Here is a 22260-nt window from a genome sequence, read left to right on the forward strand (position 1 = left end):
AAACAAATATTGGATGTTTAAAAGATTGATTATTTCTACCACCTCAAATGCGTGACAGTAAGGATTCCTTTTTATAGTACAGTGCCAACCTCTCTGACATTATACATGTACACATCTCTATATATTAACCTGATTTATACTAACAGTACTCAGCTGTGTAAATCTGACAGCAAACAGAGATGCCGCTGTGATCCTACAGAACTGTAATCGCTGGGATAGCACCGTGGCATTCAGCATGGGGGATGGTTCCCCCCTCAGAATAATTCTTTTACACACCTGAAAAAGAGAGAAAGGCAAATAGACGTGCCCCTTTAAGAGCCCCTCCAAGAATAAAGGTATGCAGACACCAGCACACCCAAAGATTATCTTTGCTTGACATAAACACTTGCAGTGCAAGGAGTAAGACACATGCATACAAAGAAAAGCCATAAGAGTACTAGAATAAAACGAAAGAAGGAGGCTGCTCCGGGCATTTGACATGCATCTTGGCACTTTTAATGAGGAAAAACAAAGACTCAAAGTGCATCCTCTAGAGCTTACGTGCATTTAGGTACATGTGTGCAAGAGGGAGCAAGGGCAGTGACAGTGCTCGGGGGGAGGATGCTGCTCACTGAGGCCCATCAGGTAGCAGTAAGTCTCCAGTGCTGGGCACACCCCGCCTGGCTCCTCACGCTACATTAGGCATGTTGTACTCCCTTTGGTTTATGGAGGGTTGTGGTGCTAAATGAGCTAGAACAAGAGCAGCAGTATCAGGGGATTGAGTGACTGTCTCCACCAAACAGCTCCACTAAGTAAGGATTTCTCCATTTGCCTCTCAGGCCTGCACCAGGAAAGGAATCAAACCAGCACCCAGCCCAGCTCCTGCGAGTGATTCCTGCACGCCCCAAGTTCACAGCTCCATATGCTGCCAGCCAGGCTCTGGGGAAGCTGTCATTTATCACTGCTGCCGCTAAGGATGCACTTCTGTCACTTCTTAATTTGTGAGTCCCTGCTCTGCAGAGAAGCAGAGCGCCTGCAGTTTCTTACCAAATCACTGGCCTTTTGAATGGACAAGACTCAGAGTAGCTCTCTGGAAAAGGAAATACATGGGCAAGCATGCTTTAAACCCATGGGCTGAGTTTAACCCAGAGCTGCTGCTGCCCTCTGGCATTCTCAGCCCTCCTGGAGCCAGCTTTCATCCTGTCTCTCCCTCGGTATTCTCCAGTTGCCTCTGCCCTTTCAGGATTTTAAATCAATTCACTTTTTTTTTTTTTTTTTTTTTTTAAATCATCTTTAACATGCATGGCTCAAGCCGCAACTGTATTATCTTAATGCCGTAAAAGACCAAGAGCAAGTTTTGCACAAGTGCCTAGGTAAGGAACATAGGTGGGCAAAAATCCAAAACCAAATCATTTGCCAGACATTTAAAACATTCCAAAACATGTTTTCATGTCACACTGGGGCAAAAAATCAAAGTGTTCTAATGGAAAAAAGAACTGAGATGGGATGTTGGAATAACCCAACCGTCTGTACATTTTGAATATACTGTATGTGGATTCAAGTTCCCTGTGTGAACTCAATCTGCAGCTTCAGCCTTTAGTTTTCAGAGCACTTCACTGCAGGACTCTAGTCTGTCTAATATCTGCTGACTTCTGACCACTATCATGAAACCACCACTTTCACAATCAGTCATCTGCATTTGTGAGCAGATATCTGCAGTGCAAAACTGCACACAGGAGAACTGAATCTGAGCTAGAACTGCAGGATGATCCGTGTGGTATTAACCACCACATCTCAGAGAAAAAGCCCTTGTGTTACTGGCAACATCTGATCAATGCTTAGCTAGGGATGAAGAGCTGATGGAAAGTCAGCAACTGAGAAAGCCGAAAAATGAGCTTCATTTTCACCACTGCTGAACTCCAGGCTCCCCACCACTGCATGCAGTTCTAGGTGCCTCAACAGAAAAACACGACAGCACAATTGTATGCACAGAAGGAAAAGCCCCGAGGTTGACCAAAGATATGCAGGAGGGACAACAAGACAAACTAGCCTTTAGGAAACGAGGCAGGACTAAGGAGGGCTTACAACAGAACTCTTAAAAAGCAGAGGTCAGGAACAACTACCAAACCGTCAGCCATGTGAGGGATGTTCTTAGGCCACAGTTATCGACTGGATCTAACCCAGCAAGAGCTAGGGATTACCCAGTGAAAGGCAAACAGAAGGCTTCAAGCTACAAAGCAAAGGATCTTTTCATCAACATATTGAAACTGGAACTTATTATTAAGCAATGTTCTGAAGTCCAAAACATGTGAGCAATTAAAAAAAGGAATTAGCGTTTGACGAGGACAGGTTGGCCCACACAGAGAACAACAAGTATTTGCTGGGAGCCTCGGGGTACAGCAGGACATGCAAAATCCTCATCTTGCCACAGGAAGGAAGCATCTATCTTGGATGTCACATGCTTTTGCAGCAAAACTTGGCATAACTGCGTAACCAAAGTGATGAAGTGTACCCCAAAATACCTGTCTGCCTCCTGCAAAGCAGGCGGGCACTCGCAAAGGTGCAAAGAACATCAGCTGCAGGACACCTGCACTTCAGCTGATCGCTAAGGGTTTTAAAGCCTGTAACGTCCTGCGTTCCCCCCTTTTTCTGAATATGCCAGGACCTTCCCTTGCTCAGAAAGACTTTCTGGAGCTGTTTGTTGGACACGTATCACATGGATCTAGAATAACAAACTGCTAACCAACATCAACGTCATTGTAGACCTTAAAATAAGTTTGTATGTATCAGAATGTGCAATTTTCAGGAATGAAAAATTAGTGTTTGTATTTTAAATGCCTATCCTGACTCTGATACCAGATCAGTTCAGCACCAGGAAAGAAAAAGGAAATTCATTTTGTTGCTACCCATACCCTAGTAGCCAGTAAAATTTTAAGAAGCAGTAATCCACAGACCTGGGATGGAGAAAGCCATCGCAGAGCATTAGTTCTGGTTTCCTCTTCCCATTCTCACAATGCCATTTGTTCATATAGAAGAAACATTCTCCACAAATATCCAGACACTTACCTTATGGCATACCCTGATGGCCATAATCACCCATATGGAGGGCATTATGACAGCCCACGAGGACAAAAATAAGGGAAATGATTTAGAGGCAATGCTTAGCAGAACATATAGCATCCCACCCTCTTGCTTCCTGACCATCTTGGTAAGAAAGTATTTGCTTGATTGCTTTAAGAAGTTCTTGGCCACACCTCATTTAACTTATTTTCCAGATCAATCAGGTCAAGTCCCTGAAAAATCCCCTCAGGTTGCCTCTTTAAACATTGACTTGTTGCCTTTTAAGCAAACAAAATAGAAGTTTCCTTTTCAGCTGGCATGAGCAGGAGTCCAGATGCAGGGCTCCAACCCAAAAACAGCATTCAGCAAAGGACCCACATACCAAGCAGGATGACTGATTTTTGCCTGCACTTCCCCTCCCCTTTTCTTCCTGCCTTGGGAAATATTTGGGATGCACGAGCAGCCAGCCTTTTTTAGACATTGCCTGCTTCGAGGAAGAAAAGAGTGGGTGAATGGATACAATAGGCCCAGCAAGGAGAGCTGTTTAATCAAAACCAGTCACGAACAAAAGAAAGCCAAGGAGCCCAGGAGGATAATTATATTTCACACATCAATTAACATTCTTTCGCTGCCACTTAAGAAATCCCATTTAATTGCCCTGCCTTAGTCCTGATTGTGTAAGATGTCGTACAGAAGGTGAATTGGCTCCAGCGGAGGGTGCCATGTTACAGAGAGCACACAAAGCTGCATTGGTGGAGTTTGTCCTTTCTGGTGCCTTAACCCTGCCTGCGTGGACAGCACTAATGCCTACTTAGCTTTAACAGGATCTCAGGCAGGGATCCAAAATCTAATCTCAGCTACCCTACAGTGCTTAGCGTCAGCTCTTCGTGTTCATAGCACAATAGCAGCTAAAGGCTGCAGGAGATCTCTATGAACAGAACTAGACGCTCTGTCCCTGCTAGTCAAAGCCAAGGAAAAGGAAGCAGTCCTCACCTGACGGCAGGGAACTCAGCCCTGCACAGACTGAGCCAGTTTCATTAAGCAAGGTCATGAGAGAAGAGCTAAGAAGTGGCCTCAAATCCCTGAGTCTTACCTTCTTAATATCAGATATTTTTCCTGCGCTGGGATTTCTAAATACCAAAGAAATGGGAGAAGAAAAAAAAAAAAAAGAAAGAAAAAAAAAAGCAATCATCATCAATATCAAATCCATTTTTCATTTAAAGAGGAGGGAGTTTGGGAGAAGCACAGTATGCCCAGTGTTTCGCGAACATAAAATACCTTTCTTCCATGTATAGAAACATCAAAAAGAGAAAAAGCTTGAAAGCTAAGCAAACCATTTCTACTGGAAAACCAGTGAAAGAGCTAGCCAAAATATTTTTATGGTTATTTATTGGAACACATTAAAACATTACACGGGTGGCAAGTCAACAAGCATCCTCTGCCGGCCCTCTGGGTCACACCACAGGCATCCTCAGCAGCACAGCAGAGGAACGCTTCCCTAACTGCTCCTCTCATCGCCCAGTACCCCACCTCCTCCTGGGGTAAGATTCTGCAGCTGCTTTTTGTTTGCCTTTTCGGAATTAGAGCACACTTTTCAAAGCCCATTTTGAGCCCCTCTCCCCTGCGCTGCTGTCCCCGTGGCAGCACGGAGCACTGCAGGGCAGGCAGCGCCCCAGCCTGCACCCAGGGATCGCCACAGGACATTTCATGCTTGGTTTGCCATTTCTTTTCTTCCTTCCCCCAGATTCTGCCAAAAAGCACCTTGACCATTTCAGAGCATCTGTAGGGGCACTTCTGCTACTGTAAATGCATCGGTTTGACAGACAGCTACTGCTTCTTCCATATTCTTAACCGGTTACGGCAACACAACTTCCACATTTACAATAAGCCTTCAGCACAGACTGGGTAATATCCGATGTTTAATAAATTCAAAGCACACTAATACCAGGATATCTACAGAATTAAGTCCAGCCACACTGAATAATAATTTTAAAAAGTCTTGCAGGGAAAATGAATTAACTTCTCTCCATTTAGTAAGGATAATGAAAGCCAAATTGATCAGCATGTCTTTATTGTGTGCTGTGTATCTGATAAAGGAAAACCTTCTTACAGTTACAGCATGGTGTTATTTTTAAGCCACATGATTTTCTCTGTCACTAAGAAGTAACAGATTTTATTAAACAAATAGTTAAAAATATATGGATTGTGACAGCTACCAAAAAGAGTACACAGGAAATCATGAAGATTTTTTCCTGTTCTTTGAAGTGGAGACACTTTTTTTCGCCTAAAAAATACCAAATAGATTCAAATTAACTGAAAACATTACTACTTTTTTTTTTTTTTTTGATTAATTGCATGATCCTTCCACAAAGTATTTGACTCCTTAGGCAGTCTCACCATATGGACTTAAAAGTCTCCACGGATGGACTGCAGCTCCACCACAGGTCTGTTTCAAATCAGCTTGCTCCGCTCTGTATCTACCGAAGATGACATTTATGAAAAGGGACTTAGGAACTTCTGAACTGAATGCACTGCTTTCTGTTTTCTAAGAAGCTTTCCAATACACTATCCTTATTGCCAGATAAGTATAATTATAATTATTTATTATTTATTAATATATCTCTCTGCCCTTGTATTATAACTAAGACTTTAAAAAAAGAAGTAGATTTACAGTTTATAGAACACATCTTCAGTTCACAAAACAAACATTGTATAACACTTAATTAATGACTGTCTCGACCTAAAGAAAATTCAACGTCTCCAATTTGTTGATGAGCAGAGTGACGCGGAAGATAAATCTTTTACTCAAAGCCACCTGGTACATTTTGACAGGAGCAGGATTATAACGGAGGAGCTCCCAGCTCCCCCTCCAGCACTTACTCCATGAATCCCCGCTGCCATCACAAGCTTCATAAAGTTTCACTGTGCAGCGCGAGGCTGCTGAATAGAGTATCATCTCCCTGGTGCATCAAAACCAGTATTTTAAACGCGCCAGCTGGCTCCTGTCCCAACATTAAATCACGCCAGGCTCCCCGCTGCATGTCAATAGTTAACACACACAACGCCTTTTCTCTGAACCCATTGCTTCTCCCTGCTCAACTACTGGCAAGGAGGGAAGACAGGGCTTGTACCAGAAGCACAGGCAGACTCGCGAGGCACTAAGGAATTGGGCTGATGATGCTGGAAGATGTTGCGGTCAGGACAAAAGCACTCAGCCCAACGTCCTACATCAAACTTAGGGTGACTGCTACTTAGGGTGGCTACCACAGAGCCCACACAGGACAATGTGGAGTGCAAGGACACTGCTGACACCCAGGCTGTACCAGGCTGCAGGCTCCAGCAACCATGCTCTGCTGCCCTCTGCAAAAATGTCATCCTGGATACTCACAGGCTGCAGTGTGCCTTGGTCACCCTACGCTGCTTTGTAGCTGCAGTAACTACAGCTTTGGATATCGCAGCTCTACATTTAACTGTCCAGATCCCCCTGAGTGACCTCCTGGCTGCCATGACAGGTATCCTGGCATCAGGAAGAACCACGCTCCGGCTTAATGCTTAGCATGACCTAAAGTGATGTCTGAAGGGGAGAGGGTTTGGGTCTGATTCACAGAGGTGCTGAGGTGCTTGTGCTGTTGTGTAAACCTGGAGAAAACAAACAGAAAAGAACCCTAAGCATCAGTTAAGGGAACTGAGGCAAAGGATCAACTTTTACCATCACCAGGAAGGGTGAACTGACAAAGCGAGGACCGTGCTATTCTTTTTCTTACCAGGCAAATCCACACCAGCTTTAACGTGTTGCATATAGTAAACCATCAAAGCTTACTTTCAGCCAACATTATCGTGGACAGCATTTTACATCTGCAAGCAGAAACCTCCTGAGACGTGCAGCTCCTTGCACCCTAAAAACCCACCCAGCAGTCATAAGTTGTTACTGTTATTGCTGAAAATAGGCTGCAAAGGCAGCAATGGAAGTAAACCTTACGTGAGTACAAAACCGGCATGCAAAGATTAGCGAGATTGGCACTAGCAGGGGAAAAACGCAGATGTGCACAACATCATTTCTCTGAATCCCGAGTACTAGCGATTTGTTAAATCAGCACCGCAGTAGATTGGAAAGTGAGAGTTTCTGAACCTGGTCTTCAGCTCTGATAGGGGCAGGAATTTCCCAGTGACAGTGTCTCTTTCCTCAAACCCATGGCAGAATCCTGCAGGGCACCTCCTCAGTAACGCAGACTGTCACAAGCACGTAGAACACGTCCCCTGTATCTCCAGTGGCTTCCAGCAGAAGATGCAGTCAGTCTCTGTCTCCATCCTTACCTTAAAGCTGCTCAATGCCTGCACTCTGAAAAATACAACGATGTGAACTGAAGGCTGCCACGTATAACAATTACCACCTGGAATTAAGGACCACCACGATCCCTGCTGCTTTCAGTACTGCATTTAGGGCACGCTTCCACCTTTCCTGTCAAACATACACACAGAGTAGCACAAACATTTAAACCCAGCAAAGCAAGGCAAAGCCTCCAGCCAGGCTGCCCAAACAGTAGAGCATGCAGCCAGAGACGAGGCTCTTCCAAACAACGGATCAAATTAATAAACCCCCGGCGCATTAACCATCTCTCTCAAGGCACTATTGTTAGCTGCTGAAGACTACACTGATGAGGGATATGTAAGGAATAGGGCAGAGGAGGACGGTGTAATGGCTGAGTAATTTCACTGGGAATCAGAATGTTTGTTTACTATTTTCATTTGCCACAGACAGCCCATATGATACCACCAGGCCAGTTACTTAATTTGCCCATCAGTTTTCAAGCAACATAACAGCCAGGGTTGTTCTTTCCCCATCCCTGCATCTCTCTCCAAAATCATGTTTTAATTTTCCTCCTTACAGTTTGTGCCATAAGCTCTCCAGGACTGTCACACCGCGTGTCGCAGACAGCGCACCTTCACTCAAGTTGCTGGTGAAGTACAAAGATTTGTGTTTTTTTCAGCAAATAGGCTTAGAAATCAATGTCAATCACACTGCCATTCTCCATTGATTATTCGTTAATAAAATCTATTTTACTAGTATACTCATACAAAATATTTCAGACTCCCTTGTAGTGGAAAAGGCTTTTTTTTTTTGGTAATTTTTTAAAATCTAAACTGCCCGCCTATGCACAGCTCTTGTCCTGGGACACATCACCCTCGATTTGGAAAAAAAAACTCGATTCCCCTTGCTCTGGGCTGCTTGGAGAGGCGGCCCCGGCGTGCTGCAGGCAGACCAAGGCAGGCGCAGGCTGGCGGCATGAGCCTGGAGCCTGGCCCTGAGCCCGGGCGCGTCTGAGCCGTGAGAGATCTGAGAGCCCAAAGGTAGGCAGGAGCAAAGGAAAGGAAAATAAATACATTAATCAGTAAAGGGGGGCGCTTACAGGAGGGCTGGGAAAAGGAAAAATACAGGCCCTACCGGAGCTTAAAACTTTGTTCTGCGTCCAAAATTCAAAAGCAGCTCTTCTGTGGGTTGGCTCCTGCTTCCCTACAAACAAGCTGGCTCTGCTCATTACCTGCCTTCATTTCTACAGCCACCAGCAGTGCCAGCACCCGTGCAAATCCCTGCCCTGCTACTTGCCGAACATTTAAGGGGCAGATTGCTGTGTGCAGATTGCGGGTCGGGCGCTTGTGAATAATCTCCTGTCAGCCACCAGAACACCTCCCCCCCCCCCACAGCCCCTTCCCCAGCACAGGACGGTGGCACCACCCCATGGGTAACCCCAAAGGTATCCATGCTCACCCCAGAGCATCCCCGACATGAAGGGAGCCCGGCCCCAGGGCAGCTCCCCAGGCACCCTCCAGTGCAGTGAGGCACCCAGAAAAAAGCTGGGATCACCCTCCCTGCAGCCATCAGCCTTTTTCAAAGGCACAACTTTGCTCAGAACAAATGCAGTGCGATTCTAATTAACCCTCAACACTGTTTGTTCATTATGGTAGGAAAAGATCGTCTTCATTAGGCATCACACCAAGGTCACCAGGTCTGGTTTACGTGACGGCACGCAACGGATGCCTGGGGGACTGCTGTCGGGAACAAGCTCCACTCTTAAGAGCTTCTTCTCTCTCCAATGCAAGCAGAAAATCAACTATTTTAGCAAGTAAATGTAGGCTAATTTATGCATCTTACAGACTAGCCTCTATGAACGGGCACATGCACCCTGTGTGAAGTACAGGACTGTGCTGTACACGCGGCGTACCATGGCGGGAGGCGAGATCGATTACCCCAAGCTGGAAGCCGTGAGTCCTCCCCACCCTACACGAAGACATGAGGAGTCTAACCTGTGACCAGCCACTGCCATCCCCACTGTGAGCACCAGTTAAACCATCACAGCCGCTGAGGCCTTTGAAGACACACATTACAAAGCCACGTTTCTTTACAGAACACAAGACATCTCATTTTTTGTCTTTATCACTGCTAATTCCAGCGTTATCATTGCATTAATTCCTTCCAGGTTACTCCTGATGAGCACCTGGGAGGTTCAGATTGCTCCTCTCCAAAAGCATTCAGCTGAGGTTTATCCCAAATCATTTCAGCTCTCTCGTTTGCTGCCCGGACTGACTCCTTGTTTTCCCTTAGCGTTGCTCTGCCTTCCGTACAATTCATGGAAATACACAGTAGCAAGTGCAAATTGCTACAAAAAAACAGGAACAGCTCAGTGCAAGTGCAGAAGTCATTAAACACTAGGAAGTGAGAGATGCCTGAGTAAGGCCACAGGAGCAGGCAATGCGATGCTGATGGCTGCTAATGCATCACCGGTGTTACGGCCACAGGCCGAACATGGAGACACGCGGTTTTGGCTGGACATCTCACCTTCTCAGAGGCAAGTCTTCTCGTTTTTTGGTTTGGGACAACTTTTTAAGTAACTAAGGAACAGGTTACAAATTCACACTCTTTAGTAGTTTTCCTGGTGAATTTGGCACACAGGCGATCACAGGGAACGTTCCAATTTTACAGCAGAATCAGCAAATGCAAATCTACCATACAGCTTTAAGTGTCCCACTGTCACCCAAACACACGACTTTGTGCACACAAAACCAGTGCTGTGACAGGCAGCACGAGATGCCAGCAAACCACCTATAGCTGCAGAACGGCTCACTGAAGAAACGCACTAAAAATGAAGAAATCAATAACGTAATGAGCTTTTCTGCCTCATCATGTACCAATCAGGACAGTAACAAGAAACAAATTGGGAAAATATTTGGAACAATGAAGAGGCTCATTTCTTGTGATCAGGGGAACCGCTCGCGCTAACAGATGCGGCTGAAGCTGCTGCACTTGGGGCTCCGGTTACTGAACTGACCCGGTGAGGAAATCAATGCAATTAAGAGCCAGGTCTGGCTTCTGTATTCCTGCATCACGTGTGGTCTCTTTATGGAAACCCAGCTATTACCTCAATTTTGGACATTACTGAAGATGCGATATAATAATATCTTTTGATATAAAAACACGAGTTGTAACAAAGCCACAAAAAAGCCTCAGCATAAGCCTGCTGCCTGGAAAGCAGGCAGAGCCAGCCATGCAGTCACCTTCCAGCAAGCAGAGCAAGCCCAGCGGGAGGAACCCGGGTATGAAGGCAGCGGGGGTCTCAGCTCCAAGCACAGCTGGCCGGGGCTGTACACACATTTGCACAACCAGCCAGTGTGTGAGCAGTCCTGCTTTGCCCCAGGTTCCACAAAAATAGTTAGGAAAAGAAGAAAGGGAGAGAAAAAAAGGATTCATCACACTGTTTTGCAGACTGATGGGCACCCACTGGAGCATTGAGCTTAACTAGAGGGCAAGGGGGGCACGTTGGTGTACTGCTGCTTGTCCTGGGTATCACCCTGAAGGGCCCCTCCACTGCAGCACCTCAGAGGACACCCCAGGGGCACCAGCAGATCAGAGCTAACACCAGGTAGTTTCATGCTGCTCTACGTGGACTATTCTGTTTGTTGTTTTTTTTTTTCCTTCATAAACATGGTTCCAAAAATCTCCCCTTCAGACTTAACTACTTCACCAGAACAAGAGGTGCTTTTATTTTGTGTGGTGCATGCACGCAAAAAAGCTTGGGATCCCTGATGTTCAGGTAATCCAGAGAGGATTTTGTATGCCACAGAGCCCTTGCTCCCCACTGCCTCTCTAAAAGGTGCTGATGTCCGACAACTGTGCTGTGCTTGCCTTCCCCATGTGAATGCTGCACCGTGCCAGGTCTTCCAAAACTCTACCAAAATATATATTTATATATTGCATATGCAAACATAGATTATATTTAGGCAGCTTTCTTCTATGACTGCAGAAATAAACCTTTTTTTAAGACAATATTAAAAAATGGAATGCAAATGTAGTTCCACCTGCCATACCATGCACCAATGGCACTTGCTCCAGAAGCATACAGTGAGACAAGCTCAACTCCTCTGATTCTGTAATGGTTCTCCTCAGTTATGTGTACAGATGCACTGCTGTAAAGTTCATGAAACTCTTCAGTAGCAAACCAGGATCTCACAGAATCACAGAATTGTAGGGGTTGGAAGGGACCTTGAGAGATCTTGAGATATCCCTGCATTTTCACTTAGCAGATGCAAGGTTTTAGTCACTCATTATAAGGGGCCTGTTTGTCTTCATTACTAGAAGCTCCTTTAGGTTCACTGAAGTGAGACAGGGAACAAGATAAAGGACAGTGATTTCTAGGTCTTAGCACAATCGTATGTTAACAACCCAAAGATAAGGGAACAAAAGACTGTATGAGTAAATAATGGAACCAGCAAGAACTGGCTTGACTGCTGAAGCCTGTCTAAGACAAGAAAGGCCAGAAGATAAGCAGCGAGGAAGACTTCTGGCCTTCAACAAAAGACCACCAGGGTATGCCAGATGACCGACCACCCAAGGACGCCAGTACACATACAAATAGAGACGGAACCTACATTAATGATTCTTTGGAGACTTGATGAGTATAAAAGAGACTTACAGAAATGAAATTAATATGTATTTTTCCCACTAATATAAGCACACTGCCACTAACCATTGGTGCACAAGTTGGGTGGAGTTATCCCCCTTGTGTCTGGTGTGTGTGCTCAGCACACAACAATGTACCTACTTTACAGCTTTACAGGTTGTGGAGTCTGCTTCCCACAAGTCAGAAGAACTTGTAATGCTTGTGGAGCAGAAGGGGCTTGGAAATCCTCCTCCAGTCACCCGCACAGCTTTGCAGTGTCTCAGGCCATAAAATCCACACACTACTGATGCAATTATGAGCTTAGAGACAGCATCATGCAAAGCTGGACTGACAGCGCAAAAGCACACTTCGCTTCTGTTTTGATGACTGTCTTCACAACAGAAATATTTTTTCCTTTTCAAAAGTAAAGCTTCATACTTAGAACATAATGCAAAAAATATCAAAAGCCAACATGGGAAATGAAGGGCTCTGAGTAGCGACTTGCTTTAGAAGCATCTTCCAGCATCTGCTTGGAAAAAAATAATCCCTAAGTAGCACAAAGTACACGACATATCATTAATAGCATAAATGGGGCATAACTTCAATACAGATCCCATCTCAAATATCATCAGTCTATTCATTTCTGGAAAGAAAGAAAAAGTACCCCACAGGTTTTTTTCACACACAGAAGTCACAGTGCTCAATGCAAACTCGAGTTGTGCAGAACTCCAGAGTCCAGGATTTAAATTATTTTTATATTTAGAACTGTCTTTTTCTTGCCTCTTGATAAAGCACAGGATGTGGTAGTTTGTTGGTGGCTGTTTTTTCTTTGTTTGCTTTGTGTTGTGTTTTTTTTTTTTTCCCCCCTCAGTATCAGGGCTTGTTTTTCAGCAGACTTTTTATTCACATAATCCAAAAAAACATACAGACAGATTTTGATCAGTGTTTTGGAGCCACCATCATTTTTGACTGTCACCAAGAGAGAAAAATTTAAACCTAACAGATAATTTTTTCCAAAGGTCCTGAGCTCCAAGAGCAGTGTCACAACGGGGGACGTTTTGCAGCCTTAAACGCAGAGCGGTTGCTCCTGGCGCCTGCTCCATTACGCAGATCTTGAGAGCTGCATGTAGTGAAGAGGCACGATAGATTACAGTTAATCTTTTTTCTCTCTTTTTAACTAAAATTATATGCTGCAGTCCATCAGCCAAGTTCCCTGTCTAGAGACAGCTAGAGCTGTATCTGAAGGAAACTTTGTCCTCATGCTGCAAAAGGAAACCAAAAGTAGAGGCCTTGTCAGTCTGGGGCTTTCCTTGCAGCCCACTTATAATGAATGTAGGAAAGGACATGGTGGCCTACTTTTAAAAGGGGTATTCCTGCCAAAGCCCAGAATAATAATAAGAAAAAGATATATGGTGTAACCAAAAAAATAAATATCTTTAAGTTATGGAAATTATGACTGATGACATCTCTTGCCCCTGTTGCCTGTGATCTATTTGAACATATACAAGACCTTAATTATAGCCTTGCAGTAAATGATCAGGCTTAAAACATGCTCTCAGCCCAAAAGGAGGAACAAATCCAAGCACAGGAACTGAGCTGTATTAAGCAGAAGTATCAAGGTACTGAAGGGGACACTGCACCCAGTGAAGAGGTTGACTCAAAGGCATCCACATGTGTCCTGTTGCTGTTTAAGAGGGGCAACACATTCTCACATATCAAGCTTTTATTATTCCATCCTACTTGGAAACAAACAAGTTAGCCTTTCCTCATCATATACATGTAAAACTGAAAACTTAAAAGAAAACAGTTTAAAAATGACCAAGTTCCTCAATATAGAAATGAAACAGTGGTGCCAGCAGAATTATTCCACATCCTTACTCCTACCTGAGATGAAAACATCACCTACCCTCCTCACAAAGCAAATGCTTTCCCTAAAGTAAAACAGTGCACAAAGAAATGCCAACACAATCAGCAGGGCTGGGTTTTTCTAGACTAAGCATTCAGGGACCCTGACTTGAGATGTCCTGAAAGAGCAGTAGTCTCAGAAACCCCAGACTCCTGCTCTTTGGCAATCACATTACCTGAAAGCATTAATTCAAACAACCCAAGAGCAAGGTGCTCAAGCATGCAGCTTTTCTGAAGGGCTCAGGCCAGAAGGATAAACCACTTCTCCCCTTCCACGCTAACATGTGCTACAAAACTCCTTACTCCTATGGTACATCAGAGGGAAGAACAACATGTACACTGATATGATTGGCAATTTTCCTCTATTTTCTGCTAAAGAGGACCAGATAGGAAAAATAAAAAACAAAAAAAAAAATATATATATATATATATGTATATATATATATACATATATATATACAAGCACTGAGAACTAATCTCCCCCTGAAACAAGGAATTGGCCAGAAAAAAGTTAGCATATAGCAAGGCACATCAGCAACGTGATACACATGCTCTGGCAGAGGTGGAAAGGAAGTTCCCTGAGAAAATGTGGGAGGGGTGTTTTGGGGGGTGGAGTTTGTACAATTCTGAAACATTTTCATTAAAACTTGAGTGTTTTAATGAAATATGATGACTCTGTGGACTCTCAATAGCAACAACAGGGAATACAGAAATCCCAAGAACTGAGCTCAAATAGAAGCTCTCAGAACTCCTGGAAGTGCTCAAGGGGCCAAGCCAGGCTCACAGAATGGAGTTCTCCATGTTTGAAAGAAATCATATTTTTAAACAGAACAAATCTGCCTTTTCCAAAGCATTCTGTTACTTTTCTGTCTATAGGAAGATGCTCGCTATTTACTGTTACCTCTTGTACTTTCCCTAACGCCATCCAGACTACTGGGAAGAAGAAGCCACAACACGCACACTATTATCCTTGTTAAAATTCTAAAAGGCGTTAATTGTAATTATTCTAAAGCATCATTATCCTCTTCTCAGAACTCATCTCTTGTGAATACTAAAATTTTCACGCAAAACTTTAATTACTCACAAACAACCAGTGAATATGAAAGTGAACGTACAGGTGATAACACATCCAAAATGTAGGGGGTTTGCATCTTCAAGGGCTGAAAAATCCATTTCTGTCATTCCTGTCTTTGCAAACAGACAGCTTTGCTTTGAAAGAAACAAACGCTTCTCCACTGACCAAATATATTGGACTATAATTAGTTGTTATAAAGAGCAGAAACACAGTAAATGATGACTACCACTTCCAAGGTGAGTCCACCTCTCTCCTTCCTTAGGCACGTATTACTCACTGAAGAAAGTAGAAGTCGTTCATCATTCACACTAGGTTTTACGGTAGTAAGTCTTGAGACTTGTGTTTCTAGACACAAAATGAATGCTTTGTTGTAAAATCATTGTTTTACTAAATTACAGACATACAGAAACAGATTTTTCAAAAATGATTCAGTTGTGATACAATAGCACTTGTCAGCAAAAACATTCCAGCAAGCTTTACTTGGCACAATTACTCATTAACATTATTTTACCTTAAAAGGGGTCTAAGAAACAAAGCTAAGGTCTATTCTTACCAAAACAATGAGGTGGGGAGGGGGAAAATCTTCAGCAAGATGATGACAAAGGCCATCTTTTTTTTTTTTTTTTTTTTTTTTTTTTTTTTTTTTTTGCAAGGGTGCAAGAGCACTTGGAGACACCCAGAAAGTAAACAATATAATCTGATCTTACACATGACTACGTCAAATTCCTGACCATCCTTTGAAACAAGCAAGACCCTGCACAGCCTGGAAGCACAGGCAGGCCAGAAAGGCTCAACGCACAGCTGTGGTAGGGTAGGAACAAAGAAAAGGGAGGTTGGGAGGGGAAGCAGCCATCTTGCACCCCATGCTGGGCCAAGGCATCTCAGGTTGTCCTCAGCACAAACAGACCCAAGGTCCATTTTACCAAAGATACCTGAATTCAGGCTTATGGAGGGAGGTGCTCAGACGCCACCACGTGTAAGTACTTCTGCCAAAACCTCAAACACAGAATTGGTTTCAGCTCCCAGCCTTGCCCAAGGAATCCTCAAACACCTCTGAGACGGTCCCTCACCATCAGAACAATGCTACTGAACAGACTTCGCAGTGGATTTTTACAGGAATGACTGAAATTTGGCAAGAAACCTCAAAGGCTGCACTGAGTGCGTTGGTGGTATAGTGGTGAGCATAGCTGCCTTCCAAGCAGTTGACCCGGGTTCGATTCCCGGCCAACGCAGCACAAATTTTATGATGGTTGGACCAGATGAGCTTGAAGGGCTTTTCCAACCTTAATGATTCTGTGATACTTCAATTGGTACAGAGAGGACCGTGCGGAACACTGACTGAAGCTTGCAGGACTGTCAGGAGCAGAGTGCAAAGGCCCAGACCTAAAGGTCACTGTAAGGAAATAACGCACAAGGAGAAAGTCTCTTCACACCACGTACAACAGCTCCAGCACTCCTGGTCCCACAAAGAGAGCTGAGTATTGTAGTTGGACTGCCAGAAAAAAACAGCTAATTTGCAACCAGCGATAAGATGTACATCCAGGTAACCTAAAGCTGACTGGATTTCACGATACAGGAAGGCCCCTTCCTTCCACATTCACGGTGAGTTCTGTGTAACCACCCTGAAGCAATTTCCTCTGCAGCAGGCTTCCACCTTCCTCAGAAGCATCAAGTGTTGGTCAGTGCTAACAACAGCAGGCAAAACCAATCGGGGCAGCGAGACCAGAGGCAAAAACACAGAGGTACCTACTGCTTACTGCTCGGGATGCATGCCCACATCAGTTTTCACAGTCAGAACGCATTTTTTTTTCCTCCTCCATTTTGCAAACAAAGAAAGCTCTTTAATATTGGAGAAGGGGAAAGAAATAAGTTGCAAGGCCAAAGGAGCACTGTGAACATTGACTGCAACCACCCACATAAAAGAAAACCCCACCTCCAGTGGAGGAAGTTTAGGCCTCCCTCTCTTCCACGTAAGTAAACACGATTTTGCTCAGTACCTCGCAGCTGACCTAGAGCCTGTTTCTAAACAGGCCCAATCTCAAGTTAGACTCCAAGTGATGATGGATTTATCACTTCCCTTGGTAAACTGCTCCTATAGTTAATTATCCTTACTATTTAAGTCACGTCTCATTTCCAGTTTAAAAAATTTGCTCAAGGCCTCCTAATATTTTCTCGACAATGTGTGTCTATAAGCGTGTGCCTGTGTGTGCACACAGACACATGCTTAAAATAATCCCACTGACTCCTGAAAAAAGGGTCTTCCTCACATGCAGGGTTGTGCCATCCCTGGATCTCCAAGGTAGGCCTGAAGTTGGATTTAAGTTCAGAAGTGCTGCTGGAACAGTACCAGACATAGGCCAAAAGATCTCAGCACTCCTCAAGGCTAGGGGCATCTGAACAAAAGCACACTGACAGTCAGCACCTGACTTTCCCTTAAAAAAATAAAAACTGCAAGATTGCAAAACATTTTCTCCTACTTTGTTAGGCACAGAATTAAGGGCATATGTGAACTTTATCAATTACGACTACGTATTTGATGTGATAACTATTAAAAGGCTGGTCACTGCTTACACATCCATTAAATGTATGCTTTTATGCAAGCTTATCCATGGACTATGGAATGGCTTCAGAACAGACACTTCAGCCAAGGTATGGTCAATGATAATTTTTGTTATTTTCTAAAGGTCCCAGAGGCTCTACGACTTTCCTTTGCGATCCTGACAAGCTCGCTATTTTTAATTTTCTGAAGACCTTTGAAAAGGCTGGAAGATAGGGGAGGTATCGAGGAGACAACAAGAAGAGAGAGCAAGCTTCATCCCCGCTCCGGCAAAGTTTCTGCTCTCCAGCTGCAGTCTCTCTTCACAGACGATGAATCATATGCCTAGAAAGAAACTACATATCTGAATAAACCACACTCAGTTACTGTCTCTGTTTGGTTATATATTAGGTAAACCTAACCAATCTAAGCTCATCAGCTGACACAGAAGCCAGCGGAATTAAAATGCAGACATACAAAAATTCTTGTAAATTATTAGTAGGGTCACGCAAGGCCTTAAATATTGAGGAAAGCAAAACAATCTATTAATAACTGAAACGCTGATAAAGTTTCTGCCTAGTCTAGAAGAGAAGAGAGAACCACGACGTAAAGTTTCAAAATTTTTGTGGTCTGAGTTTTTAAATCTGATATGAAAACGCTTGCATGCCTCCATGTCCTGGGACAACCAGGCCTCGGGGTCCGAGAGCCAGTTCAACTGGGGGTAAGCGACTTAAGGGATTATATATGTGGGGGGAAAATAAAGGTAAGCAAAACACTATAAATTATTCCAGTCGTACGTGAAGTGAAGCACATGTTTATGCAGCATCAGAAGCAGATGAGCTGGCAACAGAGTGTGACCTGCCTGGTCTGACCACTGCAGTTTCTGCGTGTACTGCTCCTTCCATCAGACCTTTGCCATTTTCACTAGAAGCACACGGTTCAAGTTCAGGCACGCTGTCTGCAGCTATGGGAGGATTGCCATGAAAGAATAAGCAGAGTGCACAAAGCAAAGAGTAACAAGGGCATGTCCCATTCCGCTTCCTGTCTCAGGAGGCGATGCTGTGCTCAGTGCAGAACAGAGGTACCTCTGCTGCTGCCCTCCGGGTTGGGCAGCCCAGAGCATGCTGGTGTGAGCCTGGATTGCGTGCAGTCAAACGGAGTTTTTGGGGAAGGCTACGGCATTGTGTGCAGCCATATGCAGTGTAACCTGAGCCAATCCAAGTTTGTGTCATCTCAGGTCAGAAATTATAGGGAAAGAAGAAGCTGTGGGTTTTATTTGTTTATTTGGTTTAAATATGCAGCCAGCGCAAAGATCAGTTGTCAAATGGAAAATGTTGGTTGAGAAGTATTGAAAAAGGAAACAGTCCCATGAGAGGAGTCCCCTGTGCCCCAGCACAAAATCCACGGGTCCCCGGTCTCTTTTAAGGCTCTGAGCAGGTCTAAACCAGATTCCCTACAGATCCAAGAAAAACTGCTTTGTATTATATTTAAGTCCCTGCGTTAGGCTGTAGAGTGCTGCAAGGCATAAGCTGGTTTGCATCAGAAAGAAGTCCCCCTTAACACCAAGTTATCAGATAACTGTCCTTCCCAAACACAAACTTCCTCTTCAAGTAGCATCTGGTTCTGGCCAGTGGGCTGAATGAACCGAGGCTGATTCCTAGCACTGATTCCTACAGCAAACTCCCAGAGAAAATACTGCTCAGAGGCAGCCACCTCCCCATGCAAGCACAGGCAGCATTCTGAGCATTTCCACTGCTGGTGCAGTGGATGTGCCAGCACTGCTGTGTCACACCTGCCTCGAGGCTCCGAATCCGGTTCACTACCTGCTGCACACTTTCACTTGGTAATTATCCTGTTCTGGGACAACCTCCGTAGGCCTCCCAAGAGGACAATGTAGCCTGTGGTTTCAGCACACTCATGTGTACGCCTACCCCCCATGGAGACAGCTGCGGAGGTATCTACCTGATGCGGCAGAGTTCATTGCTCATCAGCTTTAGAGAGGGTACTAGCACACATCCAGCACTGGGTGGAGAATGCAGTCAGATCTTCACAGCAGCCCCAGTCCTGGATGATTTAAAGACAGTCTGACACCAAGCTGAATCTCTAAAAACCAAATGGTGATGCAACATTTTAGGAGCACACAGATTCATACCAGCTCCCCACATCATGCAGTGCAACCCAGCACAGCCAGAGCCTCAGCTCCGAAGTTGTCACCATCTCTCCAACACTCAGCTTGGAGCCTGCAAACCAGCCTGCCTGTGAGTATGGAGCACTTCTAGGAACATCTCAACCCCATTACCCCTGCCGTTCAGCCTGCGATACCCAGGTGGAAAGCAACATCAAGTAGTTAAGCAGAGATCAGAAGACAGAACCAGAGGGTGTCCGTCTGTCCCTCCTTGACAGATCTGTCAGATGAGTTCATTCAAATGAGGGTTTTGCCAGGAAGAAGCTGGTGAGTGCTGCGAAGCAGCGATGGCCCTCCAGCCCTGCCAGAGAGCCACAGGAATGTTGCCTCGATGCCTCAGCTGGCTGCCGTGTCTAAATATACATGAACAAGGAAACGGAGCCTGTTTAAATGCAACAGCCGAATCTGTGCTGTTCCTCCTGAGCAACTGTTTCCACCACTCTCTATACAAAAGATAGCACAGTTCATGGCAGTGCTGCGTGGAGGTAGAGGAGATGAAACTCAATGCCTTTTATCCCTCATTCAGAAACAGCAACCCCCACTGGGCAACAAAAGGGTGCTCAGTTACCCTGAAGACTAGACCCTGTTGGAATTCAGTTACTTTGTCCAATAAGTAAGGCAAAGAAGCAGCTTCACGTTTTCCTGTAAGCCTGATGATCTAAAAAGTTATTTTAAATATAATGCTATTAAAAAACACCATTAATTTTCAAGTTCACCTAGTATTTGTTTTCCATACAAAGTACCCATGATTTTATTCCCTTTCTTTCATGATATCTGAAATAACGTGAGTGATGTTCGATGCACGGCATCTACCATGGCCAGTTTGACCACTTCCTTGATGTCAAAAAATAAAAAATAAAAACCACGAAACTGAGTCTGTTTCAGTTTACCCCAGGTACTATTAACATTTCGTCCTGCCCATTCGTAGGGCTGTGTGCAACCTGGAACAGGACAGGACTTGTGGGGAAGGTGAATTAAAATAACAAGAATAAATTTGGTAACATTTTTAGAAGGGGCTCCAACCCCAAATGTAAATAATAACTTGCCAGTGATGGGTTGATTTCTGCCCCTACTTTCTTGAAGCACAAATTATAGCCAGTATTTCTGTTCTTAGACACAACCTTCAAGTATTATAGATCCGTGCTGACTTACAACAGCAAAAGATTTTGTTCATTATATGTACTCCTGTGACTAATACATTTCAATAGAAGGCCGAAGTCCAAGCAAGTCAAGGGAAAAACAAGTTATTACAGTAAAGACACCCAGTCCACAGGCCAGCTGAGCAACCCTTGAATGAAATCCAGAAGAAAAAAGCCTGGACTTGGTCCATCCGCAGCTCCCATGGGACTGGAGAACAAGCAGCAAATGCCAGACTGCAGTTCAACCTTGCTTTTATCTCTCCCACCTTGTTCCCATTCTCAGAACGGCACCAACAAGATGATGAATGTTATTCTGCAGTGACCCCTGCTCCGGAGAAACAGCATGGCAAACACTCCCACTCCTTTCATTCCCAACCCCTTTTCTTCTAAAGAATCGCTTTGAAGGTTCATAACATTCAGCCCTGAAGGCAAGAGGGTTTTTCCAATGTAAATTTCTTCTGGTCACTGCAATATGAACAGAAATCTTGGGCAGCTCCGTTCTGCGAAAGGGTTTTCATATTTCCTTTGCCTGCCCAGCTATTTATCATTTTCCAATAATCCTATGCCCTGCAGACAAAAACACTCAGCAAATGGCCTTACCTCCCTTCCCCCTACCCCCAACACAATAATGTTTCCATGCCTGAAAGTCTGTCCATCAACGCTGATCGGAAAGAAGGATGTTTATCTCTACATATGGCAAGCCACAAAAGTTAGAGATGGAAAAAGATCTATTAGATCATTGAGTCCGAAGCTTTGCTAGTGAAGGACAGAGCCCCCGGAGAATACAGAATTGTTTTTAAACAGATGCAATAAATCGTCCTTCATGATGTGGTGGCCAACTGAGATATTTCACATCCTTGACTTTGAGGCAGGAGATGCTGCAATGTGGAAGTTTTTCTCCTTTCCCAATAGATTCATGATACTAAATTTGTTGTTGGTTTCCGCTAATATGCTCTAGTTTCCAAAAGACAGACCAACCACAACCAGAATTCTTCCATCACTGCCTGATCCTAATTTATTTAAGATACTTGCTGAAGTCATCACTTGGACTGCTCTCAAATGACCCCAAGCTAGGATCACATATGGAAATATGGAAAAGCAATATGTTGCAACAATCCAACAATATCCTTCCAATTAAATCTTAAACTTTGGTAGGTTCAGGCGAACACCACCTTGGTGCCCTCATATCTCTCTCTTGTTTCCTCAATGATAGATTTTGGTTATGGGCTTACATGCCAATTCAGCGCTCTGAAAATGCCCTAGATGCACCAGGACCAAACACACAAAATGAAGCTTCACCTCTAGTCTCCGTTGCCATTCAAGGAAGAGGGAGGACACAGCCAGAGTTTTACTCATGAGAAATACAGGACAGACATCTCTCAGAGCAATTCAGGTGACTAAAAAAAACACTGAAACACATCCTGAGAGTTACCCATTCCTGTAACACT

At 44.3% G+C, this 22260-nt stretch overlaps 1 protein-coding gene and 1 long non-coding RNA gene across 2 annotated transcripts in view; one reads left to right on the forward strand and one right to left on the reverse strand.

The window, feature by feature from the left end:
- The window catches only part of LOC311445462 (uncharacterized protein), a 342727-nt gene that overhangs the window by 160351 nt on the left and 160116 nt on the right, over nucleotides 1-22260 (reverse strand). The window lies entirely within an intron of this gene.
- On the forward strand, nucleotides 17091-17938 carry LOC311445979. Its single transcript, XR_014698699.1, has 2 exons — nucleotides 17091-17251; nucleotides 17637-17938. It is a non-coding gene; the product is annotated as an uncharacterized lncRNA (long non-coding RNA).

Source organism: Aythya ferina (assembly GCF_964211825.1).
Source record: "Aythya ferina genome assembly, chromosome: 16".
Classification (NCBI taxonomy): domain Eukaryota; kingdom Metazoa; phylum Chordata; class Aves; order Anseriformes; family Anatidae; genus Aythya; species Aythya ferina.